At 36.8% G+C, this 19,508-nt stretch overlaps 1 long non-coding RNA gene across 1 annotated transcript in view; it reads right to left on the bottom strand.

The window, feature by feature from the left end:
- LOC145506323 (uncharacterized) overlaps positions 1-19,508 on the bottom strand; it is a 146,215-nt gene that overhangs the window by 104,287 nt on the left and 22,420 nt on the right. The window contains exon 4 of the long non-coding RNA XR_014053753.1: positions 14,772-14,821. This is a non-coding gene — a long non-coding RNA (uncharacterized LOC145506323). The remainder of the gene's footprint in view (positions 1-14,771; positions 14,822-19,508) is intronic.

Below are 19,508 nucleotides of genomic sequence, written 5' to 3' on the forward strand. Positions count from 1 at the left end.
TAAATTCCGGGAGTTGGTGATGGACAGGGAGGCCTGGCGTGCTGCAATTCATGGGGTCGCAAAGAGTCAGACACGACTGAGCAAATGAACTGAACTGAACTGATAAGCCTACAGCAAACATTATTCTCAATGGTGAAAAACTGAAAGCATTCCCCCTAAGATCAGGAACAAGACAAGGGTGTCCACATTTGCCACTATTATTCAACATAGTTCCGCAAGTCCTAGCTACAGCAATCAGAAAAGAAAAAAAAAAGGAATTCAGATGGGAAAGAAGAAGTAAAGCTCTCACTATTTGCAGATGACATGACACTGTACATAGAAAACCCTAAAGATAGTATCAGAAAATTACTAGAGCTAATCAGTGAATTTAGAAAAGTTGCAGGATATAAAATCAATACACAGAAATCACTTGCATTTCTATATACTAACAATGAAAAATAAGAAAGAGAAATTAAGGAATCAATCCCATTCACCATTGTAACAGAAAAGAATAAAATATATAGGAATAAACTTACCTAAAGAGACAAGAGAACTGTACACAGAAAATTATAAGACACTGATGAAAGAAATCAAAGATGACATAAACAGATGGAGAGACATTCCATGTTCCTGGGTAGGAAGAATCAATACTGTGAAAATGACTATACTACCAAATGCAATCTACAGATTCAATGTGATCCCTATCAAATTACCAAAAGCATTTTTCACAGAACTAGAACAAAAAATTTCACAATTCATATGGAAACACAAAAGAAACTGAATAGCCAAAGCAGTCTTGAGAAAGATGAATGGAGCTGGAGGAATCAACCTTCCTGACTTCAGACTATACTACAAAGCTACAGTCATCAAGACAGTATGGTACTGGCACTAAAACCAGAAATGCAGACCAATGGAACAAGATAGAAAGTCCAGAAATAAACCCATGCAACCTAGGGTACCTTATTTTTGACAAAGGAGGCAAAAATATACAATGGGGCAAAGACAGCCTCTTCAATAAATGGTGCTGGGAAAACTGGACAGCTACATGTAAAAGAATGAAATTAGAACAATTCCTAACACAATACACAAAGATTAACTCAAAATGGATTCAAGACCTAAATGTAAGACCAGAAACTATAAAACTCTTAGAGGAAAACATAGGCAGAACACTCGATGATATAAATCAAAGCAAGATCCTCTATGACCCACCTCCTAGAGTAACAGAAATAAAAACAAAAGTAAACAAATGGGACCTGATTAAACTTAAAAGATTTTGCACAGCAAAGGAAACTATAAGCAAGGTGAAAAGACAAACCTCAGAATGGGAGAAAATAATAGCTAATGAAACAACTGACAAAGGATTAATTTCCAAAATATACAGCAGCTCATACAACTCAATACCAGGAAAACAAACAACCCAATCAAAAAGTGGGGAAAAGACCTAAACAGACATTTTTCCAAAGACATACAGATGGCTAATAAATACATGAAAAGATGCTCAACATTGCTCAGTATTAGAGAAATGCAAAATCAAAACCACAATGAGATATCACCTCACACCAGTCAGAATGGCCATTATCAAAAAGTCTACAAACAAGTGCTGGAGAGGGTGTAGAGAAAAGGGAACACTCTTGCACTGTTGGTGGGAATGTAAATTGATAAAGCCACTATGGAAGATTGTATGGAGATTCCTTAAAAAACTAGGAATAAAACCACCATATGACCCAGCAATCCCACTCCTAGGCACATAACCTGAGGAAACCAAAATTGAAAGAGACACATGTATCCCATTGTTCATTGCAGTACTATTTACAATAGCTAGAACATGGAAGCAACCTAAATGCCCATCAACAGATGAATGGATAAAGAAGTTGTAGTACATATTCACAATGGAATATTACTCAGTCATAAAAAGGAATGCACTTGAGTCAGTACTGATGAGGTGGATGAATCTAAAACCTATTATATAGAGTGAAGTGAGTCAGAAAGAGAAAGATAAATGTTGTATTCTAACACACATATACGGAATCTAGAAAAACGGTTCTGAAGAATTTATTTACAGGGCAGCAATGGAGAAACAGACATGGAGAATAGACTTACAGACATGGGGACAGGGGAGGAGAAGCTGAGATATATGGAAAGAGTAACATGGAAACTTACATTACCATATGTAAAATAGATAGCCAATGGGAATTTGCTGTATGGCTCAGGAAACTCAAACAGAGGCTCTGTATCAACCTAGAGGGGTGGGATGGGGAGGGAGATGGGAGAGAGGTTCAAAATGGAGGGGATATATGTATCAGTTCAGTTCAGTTCAGTCGCTCAGTCGTGTCCGACTCTTTGTGACCCATGAACTGCAGCACGCCAGGCCTCCCTGTCTATCACCAACTCCTGGAGTTTATCCAAACGCATGTCCATTGAGTTGGTGATGCCATCCAACCATATCATCCTCTGTCATCCCCTTCTCCTCCTGCCCTCAATCTTTCCCGGCATCAGGGTCTTTTCAAATGAGTCACCTCTTCGCATGAGGTGGCCAAAGTATTGAAGTTTCAGCTTCAACATCAGTCCTTCCAATGAACACCCAGGACTGATCTCCTTTAGGAGGGACTGGTTGGATCTCCTTGCAGTCCAAGAGACTCTCAAGAGTCTTCTCCAACACCACAGTTCAAAAGCATCAATTCTTCAGTGCTCAGCTTTCTTTATAGTCCAACTCGCACATCCATACATGACTACTGGAAAAACCATAGCTTTGACTAGTCGGACCTTTGTCAGCAAAGTAATGTCTCTGCTTTTTAATATGCTGTCTAGGCTGGTTATCACTTTCCTTCCAAGAAGTAAGCGTCTTTTAATTTCATGGCTGCAATCACCAACTGCAGTGATTTTAGAGGCCAAAAAAATAGTCAGCCACTGCTTCCACTGTTTCCCCATCTATTTGCCATGAAGTGGTGAGACCAGATGCCATGATCTTAGTTTTCTGAATGTTGAGCTTTAAGCCAACTTTTTCACTCTCCTCTTTCACTTTCATCAAGAGGCTTTTTAGTTCTTCTTCACTTTCTGCCATAAGGGTGGTGTCATCTGCATATCTGAGGTTATTGATATGTATATACCTATGGCAGATTCATGTTGAGGTTTGACAGAAAACAACAAAATTCTGTAAAGCAATTATACTTCAGTGAAAAATAAATAAATTAAAAGATAAAAAAAGAAATAGACCAAGTAACCAGAAGATACAAAACTCAAGAAACAAGGAATTCAATTTAGGGGGAAAGAAAAAGGAAAGAAAAGAAAGAAAATTCCCAGCAGTGATAGTCTAGAATGTCAGTTAGGATGTCTGGCCTAGAGAGCAATGAATCCAGATTTGTATAGGAGGGTAGTGGGCTCCAGGAAGAGAGAAAAAGGAAGAGGGGACAAGGCATGAGTTTCACTAAAAGCTGTTTCATAGTTCTGTGAGAAAGTTCGGGTCTAACATAGTCATAGTGACCTAGGTAACAGACCAAATGACATAACAAAAACTTGGGAAAAGGCAAGAAGAAATGTAATCATAATATAACACAAATTTAAACTGTAAGTAAGAATGTATCAGAAAAGCATGAAGTAACCATAGTGGGAGAATAGGAGGAAAAATAGGTACATGCATTGAAATTAGGGTTGAGGAAGCAGTGTAAAAGACATAATGTTAAACTTTTATAGAAGGGAGCTAACAGATACTGTCAAAAATTTAAAACAAAAATACACAGAACTAGCAATAAAGTACGGAATAAGAAATTGAGAGGTAAATACCAGATCAAACAGCCAAAAGAAATTGGAAGTATCTGCTTGAAGAAAATGAGACAGGGTTTGCTTACATTTATTTGTTTGCTTTTAGACTTATAGTACTGTTTGGTTTTTAAATTTAAGGGTAAGTATTACTTTGAGAATAATAATTAAATTTCTAAAGAGTAAATAAAATAAACTATAAGGATTTTGGGTAATTTCATATATATGCAGTACTCTAATCAATAATAAATTGGAACACATGAAAATCAAGCTATATTTCCTTTAATGAAATTAAACATTACCATTTAATATATTCCTTGCAATCTTTATGCACTACTAATGTACTTTGTGATTTTCATAACATGCAAAGATAAATTTTAGCCCAAATCAAGTAAAAGTAAACATTCTGAGTTGAGTGGATGTCAATTTATTTTGGTTACTAAGGTATTCTGTTAGGTTCCTGTTGTGATTTTTATTACTACATAATGAATCATCTTAACACACAGTGACTTAAAGCAATGGTGATTATTTTATGATTCTCTCTCTGAGTTCTGGGGTTCCTGCTCAGTGTCTCTCCTGCAGTCACATGCAGATGACTAGGGTGGCTGAAGCTGGAATAATTTCAAAGGCTTCCTCACAAAACATATGTGGCAGTTGATACTGGCCATTGCCTGGGACCTCAAATGAGGCTGTCAGCTGAAATACCTATTCACAGCCATTCCATGTGTTCTGGCTTCCCCACAGCATAAATGTAGGGTATTAAGAGTTAGCATCTTGAGTGGACAGGCAGAACCTTTATCACCTTTTATTACCCAGCCTCAGAAATCACATAGCATTATTCTCCCATAGTCACAATTCCCCTAAAATCCAAAAGAAGGGAAAATAGATTGCCACTTCTTAAAGGCAGGAGTGTCAATGTCATAACGTAAGAAGAACATATGGGACAAGGGACTTTTTGGAGCTATTCTGGAATATACAATCCAGCCAAGGTCTCTTTGATCCAGCACAGACAAATCTACATTCATATCATGTTAAATAACCAGCAGCTATCTTTAAAAGGAGACATGCTTAGACCAGCAGATTTCAAACTGGGATATGTGTGCTTTGGGGAAAATAATTTTAAGGAAATAATTTCTAGATCCTATGCTTCACATGTACTCCTTCCAAAATATTATTGCCTGAGAATATTCATGCTAGTTGTTTCAAAAAAGAGAGGCTGACGCTATCATTCATTTTACCATCTTACAATGGTACTTTGATCCTGAGTGCAAAAATCTCCAGATTTCCAAACAATAGGACAATTCAAAATATTAGTGTTAGTGTTCAAAAATTAAATGACTAATAACTGAATCATAAAATCTGAAACTGGTTTTAATTCTTTGCCTTTAAAAAAACTGAAGGGAGACCTAATTAAAATGACAGCTGGTAGATCATTAAAGATAATTTTTGATGATAGATAACTATATGATTTTGGCAAATAACTTGGAAGGAGTTCAAACGTTTGAGTGACATTGCTAAAACAGAACTCTATTCTCATCTACTTATTCATGGATATACGATTTCTCAGATCTTATATCCTTAAAAAACAAAAATAGAGGAGATAGATACTGAGCTTTGTCTCATCCTAACATGTAATTTGACTCTACTCACATATGTTTATTTATTGAACAAAAAATAACCTTTCCATCTGAATAATGGACACACTTCCAATAAATTTCATTTTTGTGTTTATTATCTAAAGGTACAATTATTTATGCTGTTTAGGTTAGTTTTTTATTAAAAAGTGTGATGAAAATCCAATTCAGAAGAAATTTTAACATGGTTACATGGTTACAAGTTTTTTAATTACTTTTCAAGAAAAAATGATCACTAAAACACTTTCACATGGAAAGAATTTATTAAAATAGGATTGTGGTATGGAAATAGAATTTAAGAAAAAAAAATGAAGAATTTCTAACTGTTAAAATTAGTTTTTTCAAGTATCTTTATGTGGATTGTGGTGGGAATCAAAATCAAAATGGATACATTTCAAAGAATGATGAAATTTTTACGTCAATGTTCACACTTTTTTGTAAGCTATATATTTTACAACTATTTATACTTATGATGAGAAATTTTAGAGGTCAGGAGAAGTTTCTGAGAAGGGATATAAGTTTTCAAAATTTACTTAAGACTGCGAATTTAGAATCATCCAAAATAATATGAAATCTGGTCCTAATTTAACAGCAAGTATTTTACATAAGAGTTATTTTTGTTTTTAGCTAAAAGAAGGAGCTTCTGAACATTTTCATATCCTGTTTAACTACATTTGTTTTTAATTGTACATTGTGTACGTAACTGTGAGGTACTTCAGTAGGACAGTAAAAGAAGAAAATCTTGTTTCATAAAAACTGGCAAAAAGTGGATAAGATTTAATTTTATTTTTATGTCTAAGACTAATTATTTAGAGTTGAGATTTCTGGTTTTACTTAGAATTTTTGTATATACATGAAGGAACATATCTAGAATTAAAAATCTACAGTTACATTTTCAAGGAATATGAATCAGGTAGAAATACAGAAACAAATGCTTGTCCATTTCTTTTGAAGATATTTGATGATACATACTGCATATAGGATTTAGAAATCCAGATATTCTCCTGGCTCCCTTTACAGTGCCTCAGTGCCCACAAATAGCAAGTTTCATGTCACCTTAATGATATTATATACCCTAATGCTCATCATGATACCTGATACAGTACATATGCTCAGTGTCTGTTTGTTGAATTACTGAATGAATTAAAAAAAACTGGGATTCATACACTTAGTGGGTTGGTCAGGAAGCCTTTTCCACTTTCAGAAATTTTCTATTAAAATGAAAATAAATGTTAAATGACATGTCAGACACTGAAAGAGAAATATCCTATGATATCACTTATATGTGGAATCTAAAAAAAAATACAAGTGAGCATATTTTAAAAACAGAAACAGACTTACAGATTTAGAAACAAACTTATGATTACACAAGGGGGAAGGAGGAGGAACAGTTAGGGAGTATGGGATTGACGTGCACACACTGCTATATTTAAAATGGACAAGCAACAAAGAGAGCAACCGTGAGAGACTTTATTTTGGGGGGCTCCAAAATCACTGCAGATGTTGACTGCAACCATGAAATTAAAAGACCCCTGTTTCTTGGAAGAAAAGCTATACCAACCTAGATAGCATATTAAAAAGCAGAGACATTACTTTGCTATGTCAGAGCTATGGTTTTTCCAGTAATCATGTATGGATGTGAGAGTTGGACTATAAAGAAAGCTGAGCACCGAAGAATTGATGCTTTTGAACTGTGGTGTTGGAGAAGACTCTTGAGAGTCCCTTGGACTGCAAAGAGATCAAATCAGTCCATGCTAAAGGATATCGGTCCTGAATATTCACTAGAAGGACTGATGCTGAAGCTGAAACTCTAATACTTTGGCCCCCTGATGTGAAGAAGTGACTCATTGGAAAAGACCCTGATGCTGGGAAAGATTGAAGGCAGGAGAAGGGGACGACAAAAGATGAGATGGTTGGATGACATCACCGACTCAATGGACATGAGTTTGACCTAGCTCCGGGAGTTGGTGATGGACAGGGAAGTCTGGCATGCTGCAATCCATGGGGTGGCAAAGAGTTGGACAGGACTTGGACGGGACTGAGTGACTGAACTGACTGAAGCAACAAAGACCTATAGCACAGGCAACTCTGATATTAAGTAACAACTTAAATGGGAAAAGAATTTTAAAAAGAATAGATACATATCTATGTATAATTGAATTGCTTTGCTGTATACCTAAAACTAATACAACATTGTTACTCTACTATACTCTAATATAAAATAAAATGTAAAAAAAAAATGGAATGAAAAATTTGAGTTATACCATCTAAACAGTGTTTCCCAAAAGTCAGCCCATAGTCTGACCACATCAATGTCACCTGGAGTGTGTTACAAATTTAACTTCCTGTACTCTCACCGCATATTACTAAATTACATACTTGAGGGGATGGGGCCTTGGAATCTTCATTTTTAATGGTCTCCCCAGGTGATTGACAGGAAGTTGGCGAATCAGTTTTGGAAATGAAAAAAAAAAAGAAAAAAAACAGAGCAGGTTCATTTAGAAAATGAGAAAGCCAGAAATTCAGATAGTCTCGGGACAAAAATAGTCTGGTCAGGGTACCACTTCTGGAAATGAAACAGTGCCAGACATTTGTCACTTTGATCAAGATTCAAATAAAAGGAAGAGAATGACTATGAGTCTGCTATGGGTCCTGTTGGTATCCCATTTAGGCTGGGGTCAGGGCCATGATTAGCAGTTCTGCTAGAATGCATCTGAAGAGACTCTCACAAACATAAATCAAATTGCTGCTAAAAATCAGGAAGTTTGTCTAGGCAGCAAAAAAAAAAAATGTTATAGGCTATACACAATGGAATGGGGCGCCTTATAAAATAACATGTACCCTGTCAACAGAGAATCAAAGAGTAGAGTGTCACTCAACCTTCACACTACAAAAAGGATATCTGTATTAAGAGCAGTGAAATAACCTTGATATTGTTTCCTCTCATTCTGAGTCTGTGACTCTGTATTACTAATTGAATCTCAAAATTCTCCAGTTATGTTTTTTGTTTGTTATTGGGGTATTGTTTCACAATATTGTGCTAGTTTCTGAGGTACAGTGAAGTTCAGTTTTTGAAAATTAGACAGTTTAGAATCCTCTGGAAAATCTAAACAATTGACTACATTTGTAACATTTTTGCTGTTACATATTTTAAATTGTGGCTAAAACAGAATACTTAGTAAAGTCTATTGTAGGGAGAAACAATCTATAATAATCTGCTCCGCTCTTGGTTCTTTTAGCCAGCTTGACCCTTTTCACTCATCATGTATCCACCGTTCCATAAAGAAAAGCCTCAGTCATTTTATCCCCTAGCAAGGCCAAATGAGGAAATTGTCAAGGAACCACCTGTTCATTCTGAGAGAGTTAACTTAGGCAGGTTGATAAGGAGTCCAAGCCTAAGGCACCTTTAAGGAGGAGGTGAACATTCTCTCTTTTTCACATTCTTTTGCCTTAGACTCATAGGCCTCGTAGGCAACAGTATCTCTTGTTCAAGGACATGCTTCCTTTGAGCTCAGAATGTATGTTATGATAGAAGGTCTGAGTAAAACTTCCACAGCCTTGAGCCCTGGGTTAACCTGTTCCTTCTGGCTAATCTTGTGCTGATGTCATCCCAGGATGTATGTTATGGGAAAGGGTCTGGGAAAAACCTTCACAGCCTTGAGTATTTTTTTCTATTCTCAACAGCTAGCAGAAAAGTATATAATGCCCTACTTAAAACTAGCAAGGTGGGTAATCATTCTATCCCTCTCTGATGTCTATGTCAGAAGTTTTTTCTGTCACTATCGCTTTAATAAAATTTCTACTACACAAAGCTCTGAGTGACTGAGACTATCTTTGGTCCCAGAGTTAAATCTTCTCCTTCGGAGACCACAAATCTGGTGGAATACCATTAAGTTTTCCTCCATCAATCCTAAAATGGCTTTTGTTTTTATCCTATATGATTTTTTTGGCTAAAAAATTTTTGGCTCTGCAAATCAAAAGTCCTTTCTTTCCTCTGACTTCTACAGAGTTAAAGTTCATATTTGCCAATCCCTTTGGCTCAGAGCATTCTCATAGTCCTGAGTAAGAACTGACCACTCTTTGTCATCCTGGAACCTGGTTAATAAGTCCCTTTCTTGAACTTTGTTCATGTTGTCTGGGTCATTCTCTAAACCCCATAGAAGCTAGGAAGTTTAACTATGTTCGTAAATCTGCTTGGATATGGAGATGCTCACCGATTAGCATCCAAATAATTAAATAACTGTATACCCCCACCATTTTTCAGGAATTTAAATGTATATGTGTTGAGCTTTTCTAACTCATGTCATTATTCTTTCAGTGATAGAATGGACATGATACACTGCTCTGTGAAGAATACCTCATTACCTTTCACAGTTCTCTGAGTTTCATAGTGTTGACTAAAAATATCTTTTCACTAGAAGAGACTAGAAGAACAGCACTCAAGAGAGTTGTGTTTTCCGTCACATTGATTTTAGTCAGTAGACTCCACTGCATGGTTGAGTTGCATGCTGCTAATAAATCAACAAACATTACATCTGTTTTCACCTGCATTTCAGTCTTTTATCTGTGTGCTCAGTGATATTTCATGTTAAATTTTAGAAGCGTTGCCTTTCCTTTCTTTGCTTTGCTTTGGATTATTTAATACATTTACCAATGATCAATCTCTTCAAAATCTATACATACTGATGATCTATGTAACATATCTAGGAAAATAATTTTATTTCTTTCAGGAAAAACATTACATTTGCATTGACTCAGTTCTTAGACTATGGAAAACAACTTTTTGACAATATGATCAGGCTGAAGTTCATAGCTTTCATTAGTGCCACAAAGAAGTCAAATGTAAAACATGCCTATTATAAACGTTCACTGGCTGGTCACTGAATTCTGTTCACCCAGGCTGGTGATGTTGGTTAAACCAAACAAACAAAATAAGTAAATAAAAGTAAATCTTATACCATAACATTAACTCCTGAATATAGGTTGGCTCCAAGTATTAAATTAACCTGATAATTATGAGAATTGCTGATGGTGTTTAATGCTAAAGTACATGTTATAGGTAGTCCTCACTTGGCAAGAATATAGTTCCTGATTAACAGTTGAGGAATAAGAGGAAATTTTATAGCTAGATGCAAAAAGTGATAAGGGCAGAGGCAATGCATAAAGGATATCATATTAGTCAGGGTTTTACAGAAAAACCAAACCAATAGTCTACTGAAAAAAAAATAGTCAACTGAAAAACAGTACGCAGTGTGAGAGTTGTAAGTTGAATTTTATTTGGGGCAAGATGAGGAATAAAGTCTGGGAGAGAGTGTTTCAGATAGCTCTGCAGAACTACTCCAAAGAAGTAGGGGGGAAAGGTCAGTATGTACATGATTTTGGTGAAGGGGAATATATGCAATCAAGCACACATTTGGCATGTTGCTAGTCTTGGGAAGGTTGCTACTAGTCACCAGGAACAGATATCTCTGTTAATGATTTTAGTGCTTTTCTAGATGTGAAGAGATACAAGAATTTGGGCTCATAAAATCTTCTGCTGAAAATATATAACTATCTGTCAATTTTTCCCAGAGAACAGAGTGCCTCATTCCTTATTTCCACCCTGAACTCCTTTCAGGCTGTGTTGAAAGTCAGCAGCTGCAGCAGCTAGTGATTTAATTCTTGTAGAGGAAGATGGCAGGTGCCAATTTTTAGTTGGCACAATAAAACAGCGAGATAAGGAATAGGCTCACATGATTAGAGAGGTTGAAAAGTCATACCATTTGCAGTTCACACACTGGGGACCCAGGAAATCTATTTGTATAAATTTCAACCTGAGTCTAAAGGCCTACGAACCAGGAGTGATGATGATCTAAGTTTCAGAGGGCAGGAGAAGATTGATGGCTCAGCTTTAACAGTTAGGCAGAGAGACAGAATTTGCCATTGCTCCATTTTGTTCTACTCAGACCCTCAATGGGTTGCATGATGCCCACTCACATTAAGGGAGGGCACTTTGTTTTATTCAGTCCATCAGTTTAAATGCTAATCTCTTCCAAAAACACTCTCACAGACACAGCCAAAAATAATGTTTAACCAGATATCTGGCCATCTTGTGGCTCAGTCAAATTGACATATAAAATTAACCATCACATGCACCAAATCTAGCTTTAGAAGATCTGATTTGAAGTCCTGACTATATCACTACTTGTGTCCGTAAGCTTTCATTGCTTCATCTGAAAAATGAAAGTAATAACTCATCACTCACAGGGTGATGGAGAAAGTAAGTGGATAGAAATACATGCAAACATGTCTTGTAAATTTTAAAACAGTCTAGAAATATGAAGTACTGTTACTTCTGTTTCTTATTAGTGCTACCCAGGAAGCTATCAAGGCCAGGAAAGTATAAATTTGAGACAAAGGTTAAATTTGTCTTAAATTTATATTTTGTCAAGAATTCCCTGGCAGTTCAGTGGTTAGGACTCCTTGCTTTCACTGTTGAGTACCTGGGTTCAGTCCCTGGTCACAGAACTAAGATCCTATAAACCAAATGGTGTGGCCAAAAAAAAAAAAGGCAAAACCTTTGTCAAAGTGATTTCACTGCAGGAAACAACATAAACAAGCTTAATGAGCTATCTATTCTTTTGGATATATTTCTAGATAAAATATTACCAAAAAAATGTTAAATGAAAGCCTCTACTAAAGAGGTTGTGCAAAACGAAATCCATTGAATAAGGATTCATACAGATAGGCAAACCCAGCAATGCCTGAACTGTTATCCAAGCAAACTGTCTTAAAAATTAAAATAAGCAACTGGAGTTACTACCTCAATACCAGGACAAGTGAATGTAGCGGGAGTGCTGATCCTGGAGCACCTGTATGTTCTTTGCTATATCCCTGTGAATAGTCAGTTAAACAAATAATTTATTGCAAAAATGGAATAAGCCGTTGCTTACATCAGTGATAGAAAAGACATCCACAGAAAAAGAAAGAATAGTGATGGAAATGAGCACACAGAATAGTTCCTCCTTTAAAAGCTGCGTGGACTTAGGCTTCCCAAAAGTCCCAGACCTGTCATTCTCCTAGCTACTATCATTCCTTACACCAAAGCTGTCTGGTTTCTGAATAACAGAAAATCTTCCATTGCTTTCTCTGGATACTGAGTGCCCTGAGAGAGACACAACTTAACTATTCTACCCAAGTCTTGATTCTTTCTTCCCTGACAGAGCCAACTTCTACCGGGAATGCTCTTCCACAGCAATGATGAGAAAAGAGAGTTGGAAAAAAGATTATCACAAATTTGAACTAAGGGTAAAATAGTGAAAATAAATAACCAAATCTAGGCTAAAAACAACTTCCCTGGATGAGAATTTTTTCTCCTAAGTCTTCTTAAGTTGGTTAAGACTCTACCAATTTATCAGTCACTTAGGCTCAAGAATATGATCATCTTTGATCATCTTTGCTTCCTTTATCCCCAAAAGTTATTAACTGCCAAACCTTATTATTTATAAGCACCTGTTGTCTCTTTCTTTTTAGCCCCTCTTTTAACATTCTAGTTTGTTTCCAAATTATTTTTATGAAATCATTACAATAGCATCCCAACTGGGCTAGGCCCCCTTCTCAAAGCTTTCTCATACTCTAATCTGTGCAGCGCTACCCAATGTATCTCCCCTGTTCACATCAGTTTCCAAACCAAAATCCTTCAGTAGCTCAACAATGCATACAAAATCAAGTCCAAAACTTCCTAGGTTAAAAATTAAAAGTGTGAAAATTCCAAGTGTTAGAGAGGTTGTGATGCAATAGGAACACTCAGATACTGCTGATGGAAGTATATAGGTAGGCTATTTTAGAAAGCTGATTCCTTAGAATCTACTAAAATAATATACACATGCTGTAACCCCAAAATTCTACACAAACAACAGTCATTATGATAAAGAAATTGTGGTGTGAATATCCATATGCTGGAATACTTATTAAAAAACACAAACTACAAATACATTCAACTGTGTGTATAATCTCATCAACAATACTGAATGAAAGAACTTAGACACAAATAATAGATACTATCAAATGACATTTCTACAGAATTCAAAAACGTGCAGTATTAGCCTATAGTGTTAGAAGTCAGTATTGTTTCCTTTAGGGAGAAAGAAAGGCGCAGCATTTGAGAAGGGGGATAAACGGGTCTTTCCGTGTGTTGATAATGTTCTATTTTTGAGATCTGGTTTCTCTGGTGTGTTAACTTTGTAATAATCCACTAAGATGTATATTTATGTTTTATGCATTCCTCTGTACTTTTTTTAAAAAATATACATTCCTAGTTTTGCTCTCAAGGTTGGCCACAATCTTCTCCCCATCTGTTTCTCTAATCTCACTGTGTCTCAAACTGCCTCACTAAATGGTATGCTTCAAATATATCTTAGTCATTTCAGGCCACTATATAAATTATCATAGACTGGATGGCTTAAGTAACATTTATTTCTCACAGTATGGAGGCTGGAAAGTACCTGCAGTTTTGGTGTCTGGTGAGGGCTCGCTTCCCGGTTTGCAGATGGCCATCTTTTTACTGTGTCTTCACGTGGTGGAAAGCAAAGGAAGGAGGAAACCACTTTCATGTCTCTTTTTTAAAAGAACACTAATCCCTTAAAAAGACTTCACCCAAGGAGGGGACATATGTACACCTATGGCTGATTCATGTTGATGTTTGACAGAAAACAACAAAATTCTGTAAAGCAATTATCCTTCAAGAAAATAAATAAATAAATATATATTTTTTTTTTTAAAAAAAGACTTCACCCACATGATATAACTACCTCCCAAAGGTCCCATCTTTTGATGCACTCTCATTAGGGATTAGGGTTTCAACATACAATTTTGAGATAAGGCCAGTAAAAAAAATTCTAGTCCATAACAAACTATACAAATGTATTCACTCATCCTAGAAGAGGTTCTATCATTCTTTTAACCTGGTTATTTTGCCCATGTTGTTTCTCACCAGGAATCATCTCCTATATCTCTTCATATCAAAATCCTATACGCACTGGCATAAAAACAGATGTGCGTGCATGCTCAGTCATGTCCAATTCTTTGTGACCCCTTGGACCGTAGCCTTCCAGGATCCTCTGTCCATGGAATTTTCCAGGCAAGGATACTGGAGTAGGTTGCTGTTTCCTACTCCAGGTTAAAAACAGACACACAGACCAAATGGAAAATAATAGAAACCCAGAAATAAACCCACACGTACGGTCAATTTATAATGAAGGAGCCAAGAATATACAATGGGAAAAGGACAGTCTCTTCAATAAATGTTGTTGGGAAAACTGCATAGCCATATGCAAAAGAGTGAGACTATACCACTATTTTACACCATACATAAAAATCAATTCAAAATGTATTAACAACTTGAGACCATAAAATTTTACTTACTTGCTTTAAAACTTTAGCTTCTTTCAGTAGGACTTCAAACCATAAAACACCTAGAACATAGGGGATATGATTTTTGCACTGTCTTGGCAAAGATTTTTTTTTTAATTTAGTATCAAAAGCAAAGGCAACAAAAGCAAATATAAGTGGGACTACATACAGCTAAAGCTGTCCTTCTGCACAGCAAAGGAAACCATAAACAAAATTGAAAGACAACAGATGAAGTGGGAAAAAATAAATGCAAATCATTATGTTTGATAAGAGGTTAACATTCAAAATATATGAAGAATAAATATACCTCAACAGCAATAAAACCAAACAATCTGATTAGAAGAACTGAGCAGACATTTTTCCAAAGATGATATACAACTGACCAACAGGTATATGAAAAGGTGCTCAACATTACTAATCATTAGGGAAACACAAATCAAAGCCACAGTGAGGCATCACCTTATACCTGTTAGAATGGCTACTTTCAAAACAACAAGGGATGACAAATCACAGATGTGGAGCAAAGGAAATGCTTGTATACTGTTGGTGAAAATGTAAACTGGTGAAGCCCCTATGGAAAAAACTATAGAGATACCTTGAAAATCAAAAATAGAACTATCTTATAAACCAGCAATTCCACTTATGGTTATATGTCTGAAGGAAAAGAAATCACTATCTTAAAAATATATCTGCACCACCATGTTCATTGCAACATTATTTACAGTAGCCAAGAGCTAGTAACCACCTAAGTATTCATCAACAGATGAATGGATAAAGAAATCACAAAACAATGGAATATTATTCAGCCATGAAAAGAAGGAAATTCTTCCATTTGCAACACGGATGGACATTCAGAGCATTATGCTAAGTGAAATAAGTCAGACAGAGAAAGACTGTATGATCTCACTTATATGTGGAATCTAATACATGGGGGTTTTGCTCAGACTCCAAGCAATTCTCAGACATGAGCTAGGTGTTTTATGAGTGAGTGAGTGAAGCCGCTCAGTCGTGTCCGACTCTTTGCGACCCCATGGACTGTAGCCTACCATGCTCCTCTGTCCATGGAGTTCTCCAGGCAAGAGTACTGGAGTGGATTGCCATTTCCTTCTCCAGAGGATCTTCCCGACCCAGGGATCGAACCTGGGTCCTCCCGCATTGCAGGCAGATGTTTTACCATCTGAGTCACCAGGGAAGTCCTAATTTAACTTAATTCTGACACCTTCTACCCAAATATAATTTTAGATTCCACAAATTAAGGGATCAATCCCAGAAGACTGTCCTCCACTCCAGGTGCCAATCACAAACCCAGGTTTGTACCTGTGCTTCTGATTAACTGGCTATAAAGCAGAGGTTTCCACAGTCCCCTCTTTGGGTTCCATTAATTTGCTAAAACAGATCACAGAACTCAGGGAACTAGTTTACCTGCTAGATTGCAGGTTATTACAAAAGATATTAAAGGGTACAAATTATAGCCTCATGAAGGGACACATAGGGTGAAGCCCTTAAAATTTCTATTGGGGTTTGAAGCCTGAAATGATGGTATGTAGAAGCATTTTGGTTCACTAACCTGGAAGTTCTCCAAACTTCCTCCTTTGGGGTTTAAACGAGGCTTCATTATATAGGCATGATTGATTGAGTCATTGGCCACTGGTGATTGATTCAATCTCCAGCCCTTCCTCAGAAATCAGGGGATGGGATTGAAAGTTCCAATCCTTCATTTAGGTTGGTACCCCTAGTAACTATCCCCACCCACATTTTTAGGGGACTTCCAAAATTCACCTCATTAACATAAACTCAGCTATGGCTGAAAAAGACATATTATGGATAATAAGACACCCATTTCACCTTTATGGCTCGTAAGTGTTTTCAGGAACTGAGGACAAGAAACTAGATATTATAACAAGAGATGTTCCCATTGTTCTTATCACTCAAGAAATTCCAAGGGTTTTGAGAACTGTTAGCCAGGATCATAGACAAAAGCCAAATATGTATGAGAAATATATCTGAATGACTAGTTTTATATTTCCTACAAATCATCTCCAACTCCAAAAGAGGACCTAAAATGATCTAGATATTCTATCCACTTGACCACACTGCTTGGTACAGAGAAAGACAAGAATTAATAGAGCTGATAGAATAATAACAATTATTAACACAACAAATATTACCCCATTTAACCCTCAAAACACCCCCACCGGGACATCTGCTCTCAAAAAGAAGCAGCATCTTTGAGAGAAAAGAGAAGCTTTGATTGGATTTAGTATGTAAAAATCTGATAACTGGAACTGCCCTATCCATTAGGCTCACAAAGTCAACCTGAGAACTGAAGCAACCCAGAGGGGGCTCTTGGTAATGTAATATGAACTCTGAATCAAGTTACACATGAAGCCAGACTTACTTGTGAACTTTTCAGTTGCATGAAAACTCACCTGTGGACTTTTCCCTATTTTGACTTAAGCCAGTTTGAGTTATTGTCACTCAACAAAATTTATAACTGATACAGAAATTGATACCAAAAGTAGGGTGTTGTAAGAGACAAACACTAGAATGTGGAAGAGACTGAATCCACGTTAAGTATGTAGTAGGAAACAGAATCCTTAGTGGACTATATAAATAGGATGGGAGATGTGCATGCAATGCAAGTCTAGCTATTGACATCTTAGGAAATATTAGCTGGGGCTTCTGGGAAAAAGAAGCATTGATGTTTCAAATATATTTGATGATATTGAAATACATAAGCCACAAAAGAAGATCCTAGATGAGACATAGACAATCTAAAAGAAACACAGCCAAAAAGACTGATCCTGATAATAGTTTTTGAATCCTGAGTCAGTGTATCAGTCTGGTTCCCATTAGGAGATAGACACCATATAAAGAGATAAACATGGGATGTTAAATATTAAAAAACTATTAAACTATATTAAGAGAGTAACTGTAAGATATACACAAATTTTATAGGGTACCCTAGGACTGAGGAAGAATATCTAAGGAAGGATAAAATTTGGGAGGGGGCCTCCTTCCCAAGGTTGGGGTTCAGACCTTCTTGAAGAAAGCATAGTTTGGCACACTGGATAACCCAGAAACAAACAGCTTCCTAGACTAAAGCTGTTCTGCAGTCGCTGAGCAACTAGGAAGCAACTCTGGGGTGTGCAGGTAAGGAGCAGGTAATCTGCGATGGTAAGGGACAGAAACCTTCTGGGTCACAGTCAAAGCTAGCAAAGCCTACAGTGGGAGCTGTGGCTGGCTTGGTGGAAACCCTCCGGGGCACAGGCAGGTTGCACAAGAAGGAGCAAAAGAAAATTGGGCACTGATTCAGAAAGGAAGTCTTCAGAGTGCTAATTTCTATGTCAAGTGCATAGCAGTTAGGTTACTGTCAGGCCAAGGCCAAAGGACCATCTTCTAGGCTCATGACTGAGGCAGAGATTCACACTATTTCTTGATACTCACCCTGCTGGCCCTCTAGACATCAACCAGACAAGGTAGGAGAGCGCCTTCCTCCTGCTAAGTCCCTCCAGTGCCCTCTACTGAGAATGCTTAACACAGGTCTACTTTAAAGGAGAAAAACACTAAATGAAATTGAAAGGTGAATTTGAAGCTGAAAGTAAAAGTCGCTCAGTCATGTCCAACTCTTTGCGACCTCATGGACTGTCCGTGGAATTCTCCAGGCCAGAATACTGGATTGGGTTGCCTTTTCCTTCTCCAGCGTATCTTCCCAACCCAGGGATCAAATCCAGGTCTCCCACATTGCAGGCAGATTCTTTACCAACTGAGCTATCAGGGAAGCCCTAATAGCTGAGAGGCAATAACTGGATAAGTGGCACATGGGTCATGAGAGCCAATAAATTCCATTTTTGTTTTAGGCACTTTCTATTGTATTTTCTGAATATTGCAGTAGAAAGACTGCTGACTGATATAAGATCCAGTCCCCATAGCACCCATAGTACAGCTAAGTAGAGTTTTTCATTGAGGATTGCATGTTTTCCTGACAGCCTTTCTGCCATCATTTCCTGTCTAAAATCTTTCTGTCCAGGGGTCATTTTTTTTTTAGTGAGAATCCTACCTTTGTCATTGACATACTGTTAGCCTATCAATAACATATTTTTATTTTAATAAGAACATTCAAGAAAAGAGCATTTACAAGAGAAGGATAATGGAGTTTTTAGGTACCTTGATACTCTAATAAAAAGATACTTTAGGGACTGGTACTTTGGGTTCTTCTCAGATAATTACACTATCACCGATAATACAGTCAGAATTTTCCAGTATTTCAAATCTGTCTAGTCCTTCTAGAATTCTTTAGTGGCAACAAAACATGACCAACAAGGAATGATTTATTTTCAGTATGAAAAAAAAAGAAATCTAAGTAAGTAACCATATGGTCATAGATTATTTAGGTAAAACGACAACTGCTTTTGGTGCTTTTATTTAAAAAAAAGCGTAAACAGACCTGCCCGGGAGAAGAATTAAGAAAGCAAAAATATTACTTAATACTCTCAGTGATTAAAATAATCATTTTATGGAGTAGACTCCAGGGAATTTATAAAAGTCCTTAATTAAACAATACTTCCCCTTTGAAAAGTTGGATTTTAAAATTTAGGCATTGAATTCCCTGGTGGTACAGTGGATAAGAATCTGCCTGCCCATGTAGGATATACCAGTTCGATCCCTGGTCCAGGAAGATTCCACATGCCACAGAGCAACTAAACCTGTGTACCACAACTGCTGAGCTGTCACACCTTGAGCCTGAGC

This window comes from Giraffa tippelskirchi, chromosome 5 (assembly GCF_054371585.1).
Source record: "Giraffa tippelskirchi isolate mGirTip1 chromosome 5, T2T-mGirTip1v1.2.pri, whole genome shotgun sequence".
Classification (NCBI taxonomy): domain Eukaryota; kingdom Metazoa; phylum Chordata; class Mammalia; order Artiodactyla; family Giraffidae; genus Giraffa; species Giraffa tippelskirchi.